At 43.8% G+C, this 13,977-nt stretch overlaps 1 pseudogene; it reads left to right on the forward strand.

The window, feature by feature from the left end:
- Positions 1-11,567: 11,567 nt before the first annotated feature.
- On the forward strand, positions 11,568-13,840 carry LOC100756164 (annotated as a pseudogene).
- Positions 13,841-13,977: the final 137 nt, after the last annotated feature.

A 13,977-nucleotide genomic window follows, 5' to 3' on the forward strand; every position in this document is an offset into this window, starting at 1 on the left:
CAGTCATAAGTGCCCAAGGTACCACTATATGACGGCCAACTTAAGGGCCTTGATAGCATTGACAGCTTTCTCCCTAGAAAGATCAAGGGCATAAACAAAGAAGGAACAGGTGTCTGTTATCACAAAACATATTTAAGATTGCCAAAGGGGGCATAGTGTGTAACATTCATCTGCCAGATGGCATTAGGCAACAAGGCCTGGGGATTAACCCCTGTGAGCTGAAGTGGTCCTAAGGGGGCAAGAGGAGAGCAAGTGGCACATACCTGGGACAAATGTTTACATTGGGAAACTGGTAATTTTGAAAGAAGTCTATGCAAATTCTGTTAAGACAGATGGAACCGATTAAAGAAGCTCTGGCTTGTTCTAAGAGGTCAAGATCAATACTGGCTGTTAGTATGATGGTGGCTGTGACCTCATTTCCTCTAGTCAGTATTCCGGGTAATTTGGAGTGAGATCTAATATGTGGCAAGTACCAGGGCTTGGTCCTCTGATTTAAGACATCCTGTATGAGCAGCATATTGACTGGTAATGGGGTCAGTGAGTCTTTGACTCTAGAGAAGGCCAGCACATGAACTACCTGTACTGGCTGTCAGAATAAATGTTAATGGGCTTGACACTCCACTACAACCCTGGGGAGGGCCAGTAGCTCAACCAATTGAATGGAACCAGAGTTAGGGATAACATCTGTAACATCTTTGGAGCTAGGACCCTGGATAAGAACAACATACCTGTTTTATTGGAATCTGAAAAGGCCAGAGTGGTGTGAGGGATAGGAGTAGAGGAGGGGACTAGACTGGATGGTGCTGTGTCTCTACTGGAAGTGTGGGGAGCCCTACTAAAATCTTGGTTTTTGGCAAGTGATTGTCAGTAGTTCCTGTGAATCCTGCAGCCATTTCCTGGAATGATATATAGAGTCTTCCCAGAGGGACTGGGTATTCTTTAAAGAAAAGGGGAAGAACAAGCTTATCTGATTCTCCATATGTTCTCCGTGACAGTATTCTTGCCTTAAGACCAACTTAGAAGTACTGATCAAGAGGTGACTTCTCACAGATTAAAATGTGCTTGAGATGTCCATAATAGGGGCTCAGATTGCCATAATGCTCCCCAAAAGCCCCTGGGTGTCCAGACGATCATTACCAACAAGGGCTTCTGAGGGTCATGGCATTGCAGGCTAGAGGTAGCTAGAATGGCCACAACCTTGTGTAGTAGATCTCTAGCCTCATGAGCAAGCCTAACCTTGATGGACGGGCAGGTGGGACCTTCCAACAATGAATAGAAGTATCTCATCTCTTGATTGGGATGGGCAAAAAGGGGTTAAGCCAGTTAACTGTGCCACATAATTGCTGTAATTCTGAGAATGAGTCCCATTCCTTCATTTCCAATTTAAAGGAAAGGGGGTGGACCTGCTTAGCAATGAAAAAACCTAAAAAGGAATACGGGATGGGGGCAGATGTAGGGGTCACCTTGACCATACCTCTTGGAGCTGGCTACAGGTATACCTAGCCACGCCCCCTGGAGTGTAGCTAAAGAGTCAGGGACACACGTGGGAAAGATCTCTTCTTGATGTTGCTTCCGCTGTTGCTTGGATTTGTTCTGCTTTCCTACCGGTTGGCTGGGTGCACTGTAAGTAAGACACATTTCCCCAAAAAATATACCCGTACCCTATCTGCTTACGTATTGGTGAATCACCACTTATGGGGGGGGGCATACCATTTGAACCTGATCTGGTGCCACCATCATATGTAATGACATGAGATCTTTTAACACTTTTTCAGCAGTCCTTTGTATATAGACTGCATCTGAATGGGCCAGAAAAAGGCCATCCATGTAATGGATTAAGAGGATGTCCTTGGGAATATTCACCAAGGCCTGAGACACATATACCTGGCAGATTGTGGAGCTATTCTTCATTCCCTGGGGTAAAACAGTTGATTGCTGTCTCTTGGCTGGCTTATGCATATTAGGGTCCCATACTATAAAGGTAAAGTGGTCTCCATCTGGGGTGCTAGGGGAATTTGAAAAAAGCAATCCTTAATATCTAAATCTGGTTGTGTGGACCCCATTTTTTCCATTTGATTGTTAACTGAAGATCCTGGGGATATTATGTTTGCTTATCATCAGTTCGATGTGCTCCATCTTTAGCTGCTCTACAACTAATTCCTTTAGGATTGACGGTGTGGGTTCAGTTATAGGCCACTGTTCCACTCAGACATCCTGATTTGAGAGCCATGTCAATGGAATGGGGCTAGGAGGCTCAATCCAGGTAAATTTCTAAGGAGCAGTGGCCCTTAGAATTGGGGGTGCAACTTATGCATAGGATGTCAATTTGACAAACCTGTACTTTCATGGACCTGAAGGTCATCAAAGAAAACTCTATCACCTGGAGTAAGACAGAAACCACATCCTCCAGGATGTCTTGGCCCCAGAAGTTTCTCGGTACCATAGAAATGACAGGATGGATGGCTCCCTTGTTGCTATCAAGGTCTTTTCAATGGACCAGACAGGTGGTAAATTTTGAATCTTGTTGGCCTCCTATTCCACTGATGGGAAAGCCAGGTCTAAATTTCCAATGGGGAAAGCAGAGTACCTCCATTTCTGTTAATATGATAACATCTCTACCCATTGTGACATCCATCAAGCCTCTAATGGCTTGTCCATCAAGATAGATGATCAGTATTGGGGAGTGTGGAAAAATGGACAGTGTCCAATAGATTTTTGGATTACCGGAATTTGAATTACTCGTCTTACTGGCAGGGCTGAGGAGCACCTGCATGGAGTTTTAAGGGGCAGGTGCTTCAGCAGGCTGTGATCTGCAATCCTTTGCCCAAGGAAATTCTTTATTGTATCATGGACATCGGGTCCTAGGTTTTGCTCAGGGGCAGTCATGCCACAGATGGCCTGGTTGGCCACATACCCAGCAAGATCTATCTACTTGGGAGACCCTAGGTGTGTCATTGGTGAGATGCCAGTCCACAAGAAGGGCATCCAGGAAAGCAATGAGGACAGCAATGGGACTGTTACTGGGGTCAAGATCTCTTAGGGCCAGTATCCACTTGTGAGTGTCCTCATTGTGGACCACTGCAACTGAGTTGTGTGTTTGGGCATTAAGCCCTTCCCAAACCAATTGTTGATTAACATTTCTCTAGTGGGGTCCAGGTCTACTCTCTGCTCCACTGCTTCATTGGCACATGTGAAAAAAATCATTAAAAGTTCCCCTGGCTGTCAAGTAAGATTGAAGAAATAGCTGAAGGGTTTTGAGGGGTGCATAACTTAAGAGCTCTAAAGGCCAGGTCAGAAACCTGTTGGTGCCTGATGGATGGGATGGACAAATTTACCTTTAACCCCCAAGGAAATAGAAACAGTTATCAATAGTCTCCCAACCAGGGCCAGATGAATTCAGTGCAGAATTCTACCAGATATTCAAAGATTTAATACCAATATTCCTCAACTTGTTCCACACAATAGTAATAGAAGTAACATTGTCAAACTCCTTTTACGAAGCTACAGTTACCCTGATACCCAAACCACACAAAGACACAACTAAGAAAGAGAATTACAGACCAATTTCCCTCATGAGAATAGTGCAAAAATACTCAATAAAATTCTTGCAAACTGAATCCAAGAACACATCAAAAAAATCATCCACCAGCTGGGCGTTGGTGGTGCACGCCTTTAATCTGAGCACTTGGGAGGCAGAGGCAGGCGGATCTCTGTGAGTTCGAAGCCAGCTTGGTCTCCAGAGCGAGTTTCAGGATAGGTTCCAAAGCTACACAGAGAAACCCTGTCTCGAAAAACAAAACAAAACAAAAAAATCATCCACCATGACCAAGTAGGCTTCATCCCAGAGACGCAGGGATGGTTCAACATACAAAAATATGTCAATGTAATTCACCATGTAAACTACTGAAAGAATTGATCCTCTCATTAGATGCTGAAAAATCCTTCGACAAAATTCAACACCCCTTCATGATAGAGGTCTTGGAGTGAATAGGGATACAAGGAGCATATCTAAACATAATAAAAGCAATATACAACAAGCTGACAGTCAACATCAAACTAAATGGAGAGAAACTCAAAGTGATCCCACTGAAATCAGGAACAAGACAAGGCTACCCACTCTCTCCATGTCTATTCAATTTAGTACTTGAAGTTCTATCTAGAGAAATAAGACGACAAAAGGAGATCAAGGGAATACAAATTGGAAAGGAAGAAGTCAAACTATCATTATTCACAGATGATATGACAGTATGCATAAGTATACATACTCTACCTGGGAACTCCTACAGCTGATAATCACTGACCATAATATGATGGAATACAAGATTAACTAAAAAAAAATCATATATTGGGCTGGAGAGATGGCTCAGAGGTTAAAAGCACTGGCTGCTCTTCCAGAGGTCCTGAGTTCAATTCCCAGCACCCATGTGGTGACTCACAACCATCTGTGATGAGATCTGGTGCCCTCTTCTGGCCTGCAGGCCTACATGTAGGCAGAACACTGTATACATGATAAATAAATAAGTCTTTTTTAAAAAAATCATATACCATATACAAATGGTGAAAGGGCCAACAAAGAAATCAGAGAAACTTCACCCTTTACAATAGTCACAAATATAAAATATCTTGGGGTAACTCCAACAAAACAAGTTAAAGACCTGTTTGACAAGAACTTTAAGTATCTAAAGAAAGAAATTGAAGAAAACATCAGAAAATGGAAAGATCACCAAAATATATAAAGAACTCAAGAAACAACATTAAAATACCAAATAATCCAATTAAATTGGAGTACAGATCTGAACAGAATTCTCAGCAGAAGAATCTCAAATGGCTGGAATACAATTAAATAATTGTTCAACATCCTTAGCCATCAGGGAAATGCAAATCAAAATGACTCTGTGATTCCATCTTACACTTATCACAATGGCTAAGATCGAAAATACTGAGGACAGTTTATGCTGGAGAGGATGCAGAGTAAGGGGATCACTCCTCCACTGCTGGTGGGAGTGCAAACTTGTACAGCCATTCTCGAAATCAGTATGGCAGATCCTCAGAAAATTGGGAATCAATCTACCTCAAGACCCAAACGATATCACTCTTGGGCATATACCCAAAGGATCCTCAATAATACCACAAGGACATTTGCTCAAATATGTTCATAGCAGCATTATTCATAATTACCAGAACCTGAGAACAACCTAGATGCCCCTCAAGTGAAGAGTGGATAAAGAAAATGTGGTAAATTTACACAATGGAGCAAAACAATGGAAAAAAAAAAAGCAATGACATGAAATTTGAGTGAGCTAACCCAGACTCAGAAAGACAAACAAGGCATGTACTCACTCATAAATGGATATTAAATGTAAAGCAAAGGATAACCAGACTACAACCCACAACTCCATAGAAGCTAGGTAACAAGGAGAACCCTATGAGGGACACATGGGTTGCTCTGGGAAGGGGAATTAGGTGAGATCTCCCAGTAAACTTGGCACAAGTGGGTCTGTAAAGAGGAGGGAATGGGGGATAAGAACATGAGGGAGAGGGATGGTGAGGTGGGGACAGAGAGGAGAGCAAGGAAAGAAATACCTTGATAGAGGGAGCCACTATGGGGTTAGGGAGAAACCTGGTGCTAGGGAAACCCCCAAGTATCCACAAGGATGACCCCAGCTAAGTCTCCTAGCAATAGTGGAAGCCAACTGGCCTTCCCCTGTAATCAGATTGGTAAATACCCCAACTATTATCATAGACTCTTCATCCAGTAATAGATGGAACCAGATGCAGAGATCCACAACCAAGTAGCAGGCCAAACCCCAGCAATCCTATCAAAGACAGGGAGGAGGGACTACATGAACAAGGGTGATCAAGATCATGATGGAGAAGTCTACCGAGACAGCTGAACCAAGCTGTGGAAACTCAAGAACTCTGGACCAACAGCTGTGGAGCCTCCATGGAATCGAACTAGGCCCTCTGTTTGTGGGAGATTGTTGTGTAGCTGTTTTTATATGAGGGGATCCTGGCGGTAGGACCAGGAACTATCCCTAGAGCATGAGCTAGCTTGTTAGAGCTCATTCATTCCCTGTGGTGGAATGCTATGCTCAGATTTAATGCAGGGGAGAGGGGCTTGGTCCTGCCCCACCTTAATGTGCCAGGCTTTGTCCACTCCCCATGAGAGCCCTTACCTTTTGGGAGTAATGGACAGGGAGTGGGCTGGGAAAAGGTGAGGGAGGCAGTAGGAGTGATGGGAGGGAGAACTTTGGTTGGAATGTAAAACGAAATTAAAGCAGAGTTGTCCAGTGAAAGCATGCCCTGGCATCTCGGCTCCCTGCTGGCTACATGCAGTCGCTAGATTCTGTCTACTGCCTCTATTTCTGTTTGGATTTCCCACCTGGCTTTACTCTGCTAAGCCATTGGCTGAAACAGCTTTATTCATCAACTAATAAGGGAACATATAGTCACAGCACACAGCACATCCCCCATCAGCCAGAGCTACACATAGAAATGTTGTCTCAAAAAAAACTTCTGTAAAAATAGTATGTTAAATAAATACATAAACAAACACAAATACAAAATTAAAAATTAAAAATAATTGTTTTAATTTTTTAAATAAAAGAGGCAGAGATACAGTGGATGAATTCTGAGAGAACTGCCTCCTCAAAGGGAATGGTGATATGATGGTTAGTGTTATTAACTTGACAGAATCTAGAATCAGCTGAAAGATGGGCTTCCTAGCATAAAGGGGATTGTCTGCATCATGCTAACAAAGACCTAGCCATTATGGATGGTGCCACTCCTTGTCTGGACTATGGGCTGTTTAAGGTGTGTATCCCAGCTGTGCACTAGCGTGGATGCGTTCTCTCTCCTCTCTCCTGTAGATGTAACATAAGCAGCTGCTGCAGACTCTGGTTGCCTTGACTTCCCCACTGTGACAGAACATACCGTGACCCCCTCCTCCCTCGGATTATTTTATCACATCAACAGGGAATCCTGCCTTAGCAGTCAGTACTCAACTAAGGTGGCTAAGGTGCTTTTATTTCTGGGTCTTTTGACTCTCTGGCTAGGTATCAACTCCAAGCCCGGCACATGCTAGAGTGGTGTTCTCCCACTGTGCCTCACCTCTAGCCCCTACTGCTGTTTTTTAAACACAAGAGATGAAATTCCATGCAGAGAATGTCCTGTCTATGCTAAAAGTAAGTGAACTCCTTTACCCTCAATGATGAGAAATTAGAGCCATAAGAAATCGGAATAGACCTTTGTAAAGAACTCATTCATATTTTATCTTATTTGTTATTAGGCTTGAGGCCAGCCAGAGCTACATGGTGAGACCATTTCTCCATTTTATTATTTTTAATTATGGATATGCTTATGCCTGTGTGGGGGATATGTGCACATTGGGTACAGATGCCCACAGAGGCCAGAAGAGGGCATTGGATCTCCCTGGAGCTAGAGTTACAGGCAAGTATGAACTGCCAAATGTGGGTGCTGGGAACTCAGCTTGGGTTGTCTGAAGAGCAGGAATGCTCTCTTAGCCACTGTCTCCCAAAATCCCTCATATTTTAAGTCTTATCACATAATTCAGTTGCTTCTTCATGACCCACTACTAGTCTTTGTCCAATTCAATAGACAAATTCTTTTCTTCCTTTCTTTCCTTTTTTTTTGTTTTTTTTTTTTTTGTTTTTTTTTTTGTTTTTGAGACAGGGTTTCTCTGTAGCTTTGGAGCCTATCCTGGAACTCACTCTGTAGACCAGGCTGGCCTCGAACTCAGAGATTCACCTGCATCTGATTCCACGGTTCTGGAATTAAGGGCATGTACCACTATCACTGTAGACCATTTTAGCTCTTTATTAAACCAATCAGGTGCCTTAGGCAAGTAAGGCAAAATATAGATACATCTTCATACAGTGTAAAACATATCCCAAAACACTGCACTGAAGCCTGATCCTAATCAGTCTTATCAATAAAAACCTGGAGTCAGATATTGATGGAAATGCTGAAAGATCAGAGAAGCAAAGGAGCAGCCCACAGTCACCTCTTACCTCTCCAAATCCTCATACTGAAAGGGCCGCGACCCTGTCTATGCCCTGCCTTATTGCTTCCTCTCTCTGCCCCGGGTTGTCACTTCCCATCTCCTCTCAGTACAGACCTCCAGACCTCTATAGTTAACTAGTGACTAGCTCCACACTATCATCTCCTGGAAAGCTCTATTTGTCAGACACAAACAAAATATCACAATACTGCACAGTGCCTCAATTGACTTCCTGTTGCCTACAAGCCAATATGTAGCCTGCACCTCATCTGGTGACATGCCACAATGCTCCCCACCATAATGCAAATGGACTGAACCTCTGAAACTGTAAGCAAGTCACCCCAATTAAATGTTTTCTTTATAAGAATTGCCATGGTCATGGTATCTTTTCACAGTAATAGAAATACTAACTAAGACAGAAGTTGGTTCCAGGGACTGGGGTATTGCTGTGATAGGCCTGACCATGTTTTGTTTGGAGGAATGGGGACTTTGGCACTTTGGTTTAGGAAAGCAGTGGCATGCTGTAAGCACTGCTTAATGGGCCATCCTAGTAGGAGCATGGAAGACTGTAGTGCTGAGAGTTATATGAACTGTTAGGGATTCACTCAAGAGGTTTCAGAGAAGACTTTTAGTATGTGGCCTAGGTTATTGTGATATTTGGTGAAGAAAGTACCTTTGCCCTTGTCTGAAGAGTCTGCCTGAGGTTAAAGTGAAACAATTTGAGTTAATTCCATTGACAGAGGAAATCTCAAAACAGCCTACTATAGACTGTCCAGTGGTCACTAGTATTCATGCTTATAAAGATTTATAATGAAAAGGAACAAGTTGAGCAGGGTAAATTACAAAATGTAAACTTTGAGGAGAAAAAAAAAAGAGTATCAGGAAGTGGAATGGAGCTAAATCCTGTGTTCAAGGAGATAAACAGATTAAGAAATGAGATATAGGGAGTGGTAAACTCAGGTCAAGATCCTACCCAGCTAAATTTCCAATTTGTGAAAAGGAATTAAAGAAAATCTTAGAGCTGGGTGTGATGGGGCATACCTTTAATCCCAGTACTGGGAAGGCAGAGGCTGTCAGATCTTTGAGTTTGAGGTCAGCCTGGTCTACAGAGCCTGGTCTATATACTTTCCTTTCAGGATAGCCAAGACTGAAGGACAATGAAGGTAGTGAAGGACAGAAAGCTAGTGAAGATATAACTGAACAAGGGGCCCACGTTCCAACCCCAGTAAACTGCAGAACTTGGCACATCTTTGCCACATGGTTCCAGCTTTAGAGTTAAAGATAGAAGAAAGGGTCTATGGAATTTGCCTTCTTGGCTAAGGAAAGCTGCCGAGGCCAGGCATGTGTCAGGGGTGTCTCTGAATGGAAGACTAGGAGAGATGCCATTGTGTGAAGCTATGGAGTTGAAGCCTGGATTGCCTTGGATGTTAGAGATGCTAGAGTCTGGGATACCTGCTGAGAAAAGCTGCTAACTGTTGTGCCCAAGTTGCAAAGATCTGCAGAGACCACCAGGGAGAGAGAGCCACTGGACTGTAAAAGCAAGGTTTACTGTTCATCCAACCATGTCAGGGACCCCGTCTAGCAAGCTGATGCAGCAGCCTCCAGAGGGGGTGAAGTTCCCTGTCTATTGCTAGGTTTTAAAGACAAAAGTAACAGGATTACATAAGTAGGTATGGGTTGGTTTCTGATTGGCTGACATTTGGGAACAATTAGGAGAATTTCTCAAAGTCATATTTTGGCATGAAATACCTTTGTACCAATTATTTTCATTGGTCAGTGCCGAGTGGGAACATTCTGTGATTTCTATGGCTTTGTCTTGTTACTTGCAGGTGGCCTGTTGTATATAGATAACCAATAGTTTTCAGAACTGTATCCTGGAGACTACAGGGGAGTTTTTGGTCTCCCCTGAAGTTTTTTTTTTTCTTTTTTTTTTTTAATGGCCAAACAGTTCCCAGGAACCAAGTATCTACGAGGCTGGGGCAGGTGGGGGGGGGGTGGTCTGGAGTTTCTTTGTGTTCAGTTTTGTCCCTAGGTTCCCGGAGGCCAGAGGACCTGGAGTTTCCTTGTGTCAGAGGCCTACATGTCTCTTCTGTAGCCTGTCATGGCTGCTAAAGCAGGGGCTGAGTGAGTGTCTGGTCCCTTCACTAACAGGGAGTGGAACCAAGAGAAAGAAATGTGTTGCAGTCAACAAAGCTGAAAGGAATTGGCGATCTGAAGAGTATTTTGACATCAGACAGGATGTCATCAGACAGGCAGGCAGGAGATTTAGAGTTTGGAGTTTCCCCGGGTGGTTTTGGTCTTGCTCTGGTCCAGTATTTCCTTGTTATACTCCCTTCCCAGTGTTTTGGAATGGTAGTGCCTTTATATGTTAGAGATCTGCTTTTTAGTTTTTATTTTTACAAGAGATTATAGTGAAGACATTGCATGAATCTCAGCAGAGACTTTGAACTTTGGACTTTAAAACATTGTTGAGACTGTGATAAGACTATGGAGACTTTTGAGTTGGTTTAAATGTATTTTGCATTATGATATTGTTACAAACTTATGGGGGGCATGGGCCACCAATGCCCGGCGGTGGCACACGTTTTTAATCCCAGTGCTCAGGAAGCAGAGGCAGGCAGGTCTCTGTGAGCTCAAGGTCAGCCTGGTCTACAGAGTGAGTTCCATGACAACCAGAGCTATACAGAGAAACCCTGTCTAGAAAAACAAACAAACAAACAAACAGAAAACAGAACAAAAACTACAACACTGGTGGAAACATTAGCTCGGTGGATTGAAGCAAAGGAGGGGAAACCCCTGCTATGGGCCCAAATGCTCTCTGATGACATCCTTAGGTTTTGATTGGTAGAAACTAAGGTTTTGTTAAGTCAATACATTTCAAAAGGTTTTATCTGTTAGTCACAGGATGTCAGGTCAGATATAGAAGTGGTAAGGAATAGCTATAGCTATAGAGGGGGCCCAAGATGAATTTTAGGTAGGCTCTGGGTCTGTAGTATTCCAATACTCTACACAGTCATAGAAGTTCCATTCAGTTGTTCATCTCTGTGGTTATCTGAATCAAGGTCCATGGAAGGTGCAGCCTCCTCTGGGAAGTTTGTTTGTTTGTTTGTTTTAAAGATTTATTATGTACAGTGTTCTACCTGCATATATACCTGCATGACAGAAGAAAGCACCAGATCTCATTACAGATGGTTGTGAGCTACCATGTGGTTGCTGGGAATTGAGCCATTTCACCAGCCCATGGGAACTTTTGTTGACAGTGATAAAAGCCTTTGTCTTGTCCATGTTAGCACATCTATTGGTGTCTTTGTTCAAGCTTCTATTTGGGCAGTCATGTTGGTCAAACTATGGGTATAGCTTCTGACATCCCTAGGAGACTCGACAGTAATAAAAAAGAGGCCATGAATTTAAAAGAGAATAAGGAGGGGTATATGAGAAATTTTGGAGAGAAAAAAGGGGGAAATGATGTAATTATATTATGATCTCAAAAACAATTCTTTTAAAGCCTTTGTGATTCCTCCCTTACTGTCCTGTATCCATCACATAGGGGAAACCAGCTGCCATCCTACAAGGGCACTCAACAGGACCCTGGAGACACTGCTGCCTTCTGAAGACTGAGCCTCCTGAAAATAGTCTGCAAGTAGCTCAGTTGGTCCAGTAGTCAAAAGAATGGGTGCAAAACATGCCTCTCCCGCCTGCTGTTCTGAGAAAGCTGATTCAGCAACAGCTGCAAGAAACACTCATAACCTTTGTAAAAGGAGATGAAACCCAGAATGGGGAAGGGAGGGTGCCCTCCCTGAACCACACTCCTGTCACTAGAGGTGGGAAGTCAAGCTGGAAGAAATCTGTACAAATCTGTCTTGTTAACTAACCCTTCTTCCTAGTCATTTTGCTATAACTAACCTCTTGTGGTGTTTTTCTGTCAGCTTAGCATTTGCACATGAATCTACTTCTATTTTAATTATCCTGTGTGGACCCACGGCCCCTCAGTCAGTACTCAGCTGGCCATTCAGGTCACAGCCAGGAGGGCTGCCCGGTGCTGCTCTGGCTCTGCTGAGGCTGCAGGTTTAAACTGAGTCTCTATTGTTCTGTTTACCAACTTGGAAGTCAGATGTGGGGGTGAAAACCTGCTAGATCAGAGAAGCCAAGAAGCAACCTGCTGACCTTGCTTTTTTAGCCAGAGACCCATCAATAGACTGTCTCTTTACTCCCCTCAAAACAGAAGGAAGTGCCAAACTCCAGTCCCCACTCTTTCCTTTCTGTGTGTCTTCTCTATCCATATTCCTGGCTTCTCTATGGCCAATTCCAGGCGGCTAGTCCCTACCCCCTCCCCCAATTCAGAACAGGAAGCATTTAACTGGGAGCTTGCTTACAGTTCAAAGAGTCCATGATCATCATGGCAGGGAACAGAGGCATGGTACTGGAGCAGTAGCTGAGAGCTTTACATTCTGACCCAAGGGCAACGGTCATACCTGGGGTCTGGTGTGGGCTTTTGAAACCTCAAATCCCACCTCCAGTGACACACCTCTTCCAAGGCCACACTGCTTAATCCTTCCCAAACAAGTATAAGCATTCAAACATGAACCTATGGGGCCACTCTCATCCAAACCACTACACTGGCCTTAGTCCAACAACTCAGACTATGCTTTTTTTTTTTTTTTTTTTTGACACAAACCTGCTTGCCTGCTGTGCAAAATGTATAGCCAATAAATAGGTGTGGTATTCCTATTAATGTGTCACTGTTGAGTGTCATCACACTCCCTACCAAAAACTCTTAGCACCTGAGACACTATAGGTGGAATTTCTCCACCCATACACAAGTGGGGCCACTTTGGAAGTAGATTGTCCAGGCCCAATTAGCCCTTTGGATAACTAGCATTCAGCTGACCACTCTTTCTCATTCTATCATGTGAATCCCAGAAATGAAACTCAGTTATCAGGCTTGCACTTTGCAGGCTGCGCCCCCTGCAGCTCCTACCAGACTGTCTTATGCAGCCCTCCCACCAGAAAAGGACATCTTCTCCTCAGCCTTGGATGACATTGAGGAGCTCTGTCCCACATCTACCTCCACAGAGGCTGCCATGGCCACGTCAGCGGTGCCTGACAGCCCAAAAGGAACCTCCAGTGAGTCCAGCATCCAGAAGCCCAAAGGGCCCCAGGAAGGCCGCACAGATGACTCCCTGCCTGGGAATTTTGAAATAACCACCTCCACAGGTTTCCTGACAGACTTGACCCTGGGCGACATCTTGTTTGCTGACATTGACACATCCATGTATGATTTTGACCCTTGCGCATCTACATCAGGGACAGTCTCAAAAATGGCCCCTGTGTCAGCTGATGAGCTCCTCAAGACCCTGGCCCCTACAGCGGTCAGCCTGTTGCCCCAAGTCTGCCTTTCAAAATGGATCTCACAAGCTAGACCACATCATGGAGGTGCTTGTTGGATCCTCGGGACCCCTTAACTGTGCCTAACCAGGCCCTACAAGCATCCCCACCCACCCTGACAGTTTCTCTGCACTGTGCATGTACCCTTGCTTGCCTTTTTCAGAGAAAAAGATAATTTTACAAAAGGATCATACTAGTATTTTCTTCGAGCAGAGTTGAAGTGCCTTCATTCAAGTATGACCACATACACTCTCTGAGTGGGCTCCACAGAGACCCACTGCCCTGGCTTAGGCGAGAAGACACTGGAAGACTGTGTTGATAATGTTGAAAAGTGAACATGAACAATTCAAGTGAAGCACAAGGATTAAGTTGGAAAAGCTGTAAATTGCATGTACATATTTGTCTATTTTTTCTATAAGTTTTATTGCAAGAGGTTAAAAAAAAAGAATATATATCTATATTATTTGGAGAAAAAAAAAAAAAAAGAAAGTGCCTTTACCTGGTTGTCGGGCAGTGGTGTTGCACCCCTTAAATCCCAGCCCTCGGAAGGCAGAGGCAGGTGGATCTCTATG

The sequence above is a fragment of the Cricetulus griseus genome, chromosome 2 (genome assembly GCF_003668045.3).
Source record: "Cricetulus griseus strain 17A/GY chromosome 2, alternate assembly CriGri-PICRH-1.0, whole genome shotgun sequence".
Lineage (NCBI taxonomy): Eukaryota > Metazoa > Chordata > Mammalia > Rodentia > Cricetidae > Cricetulus > Cricetulus griseus.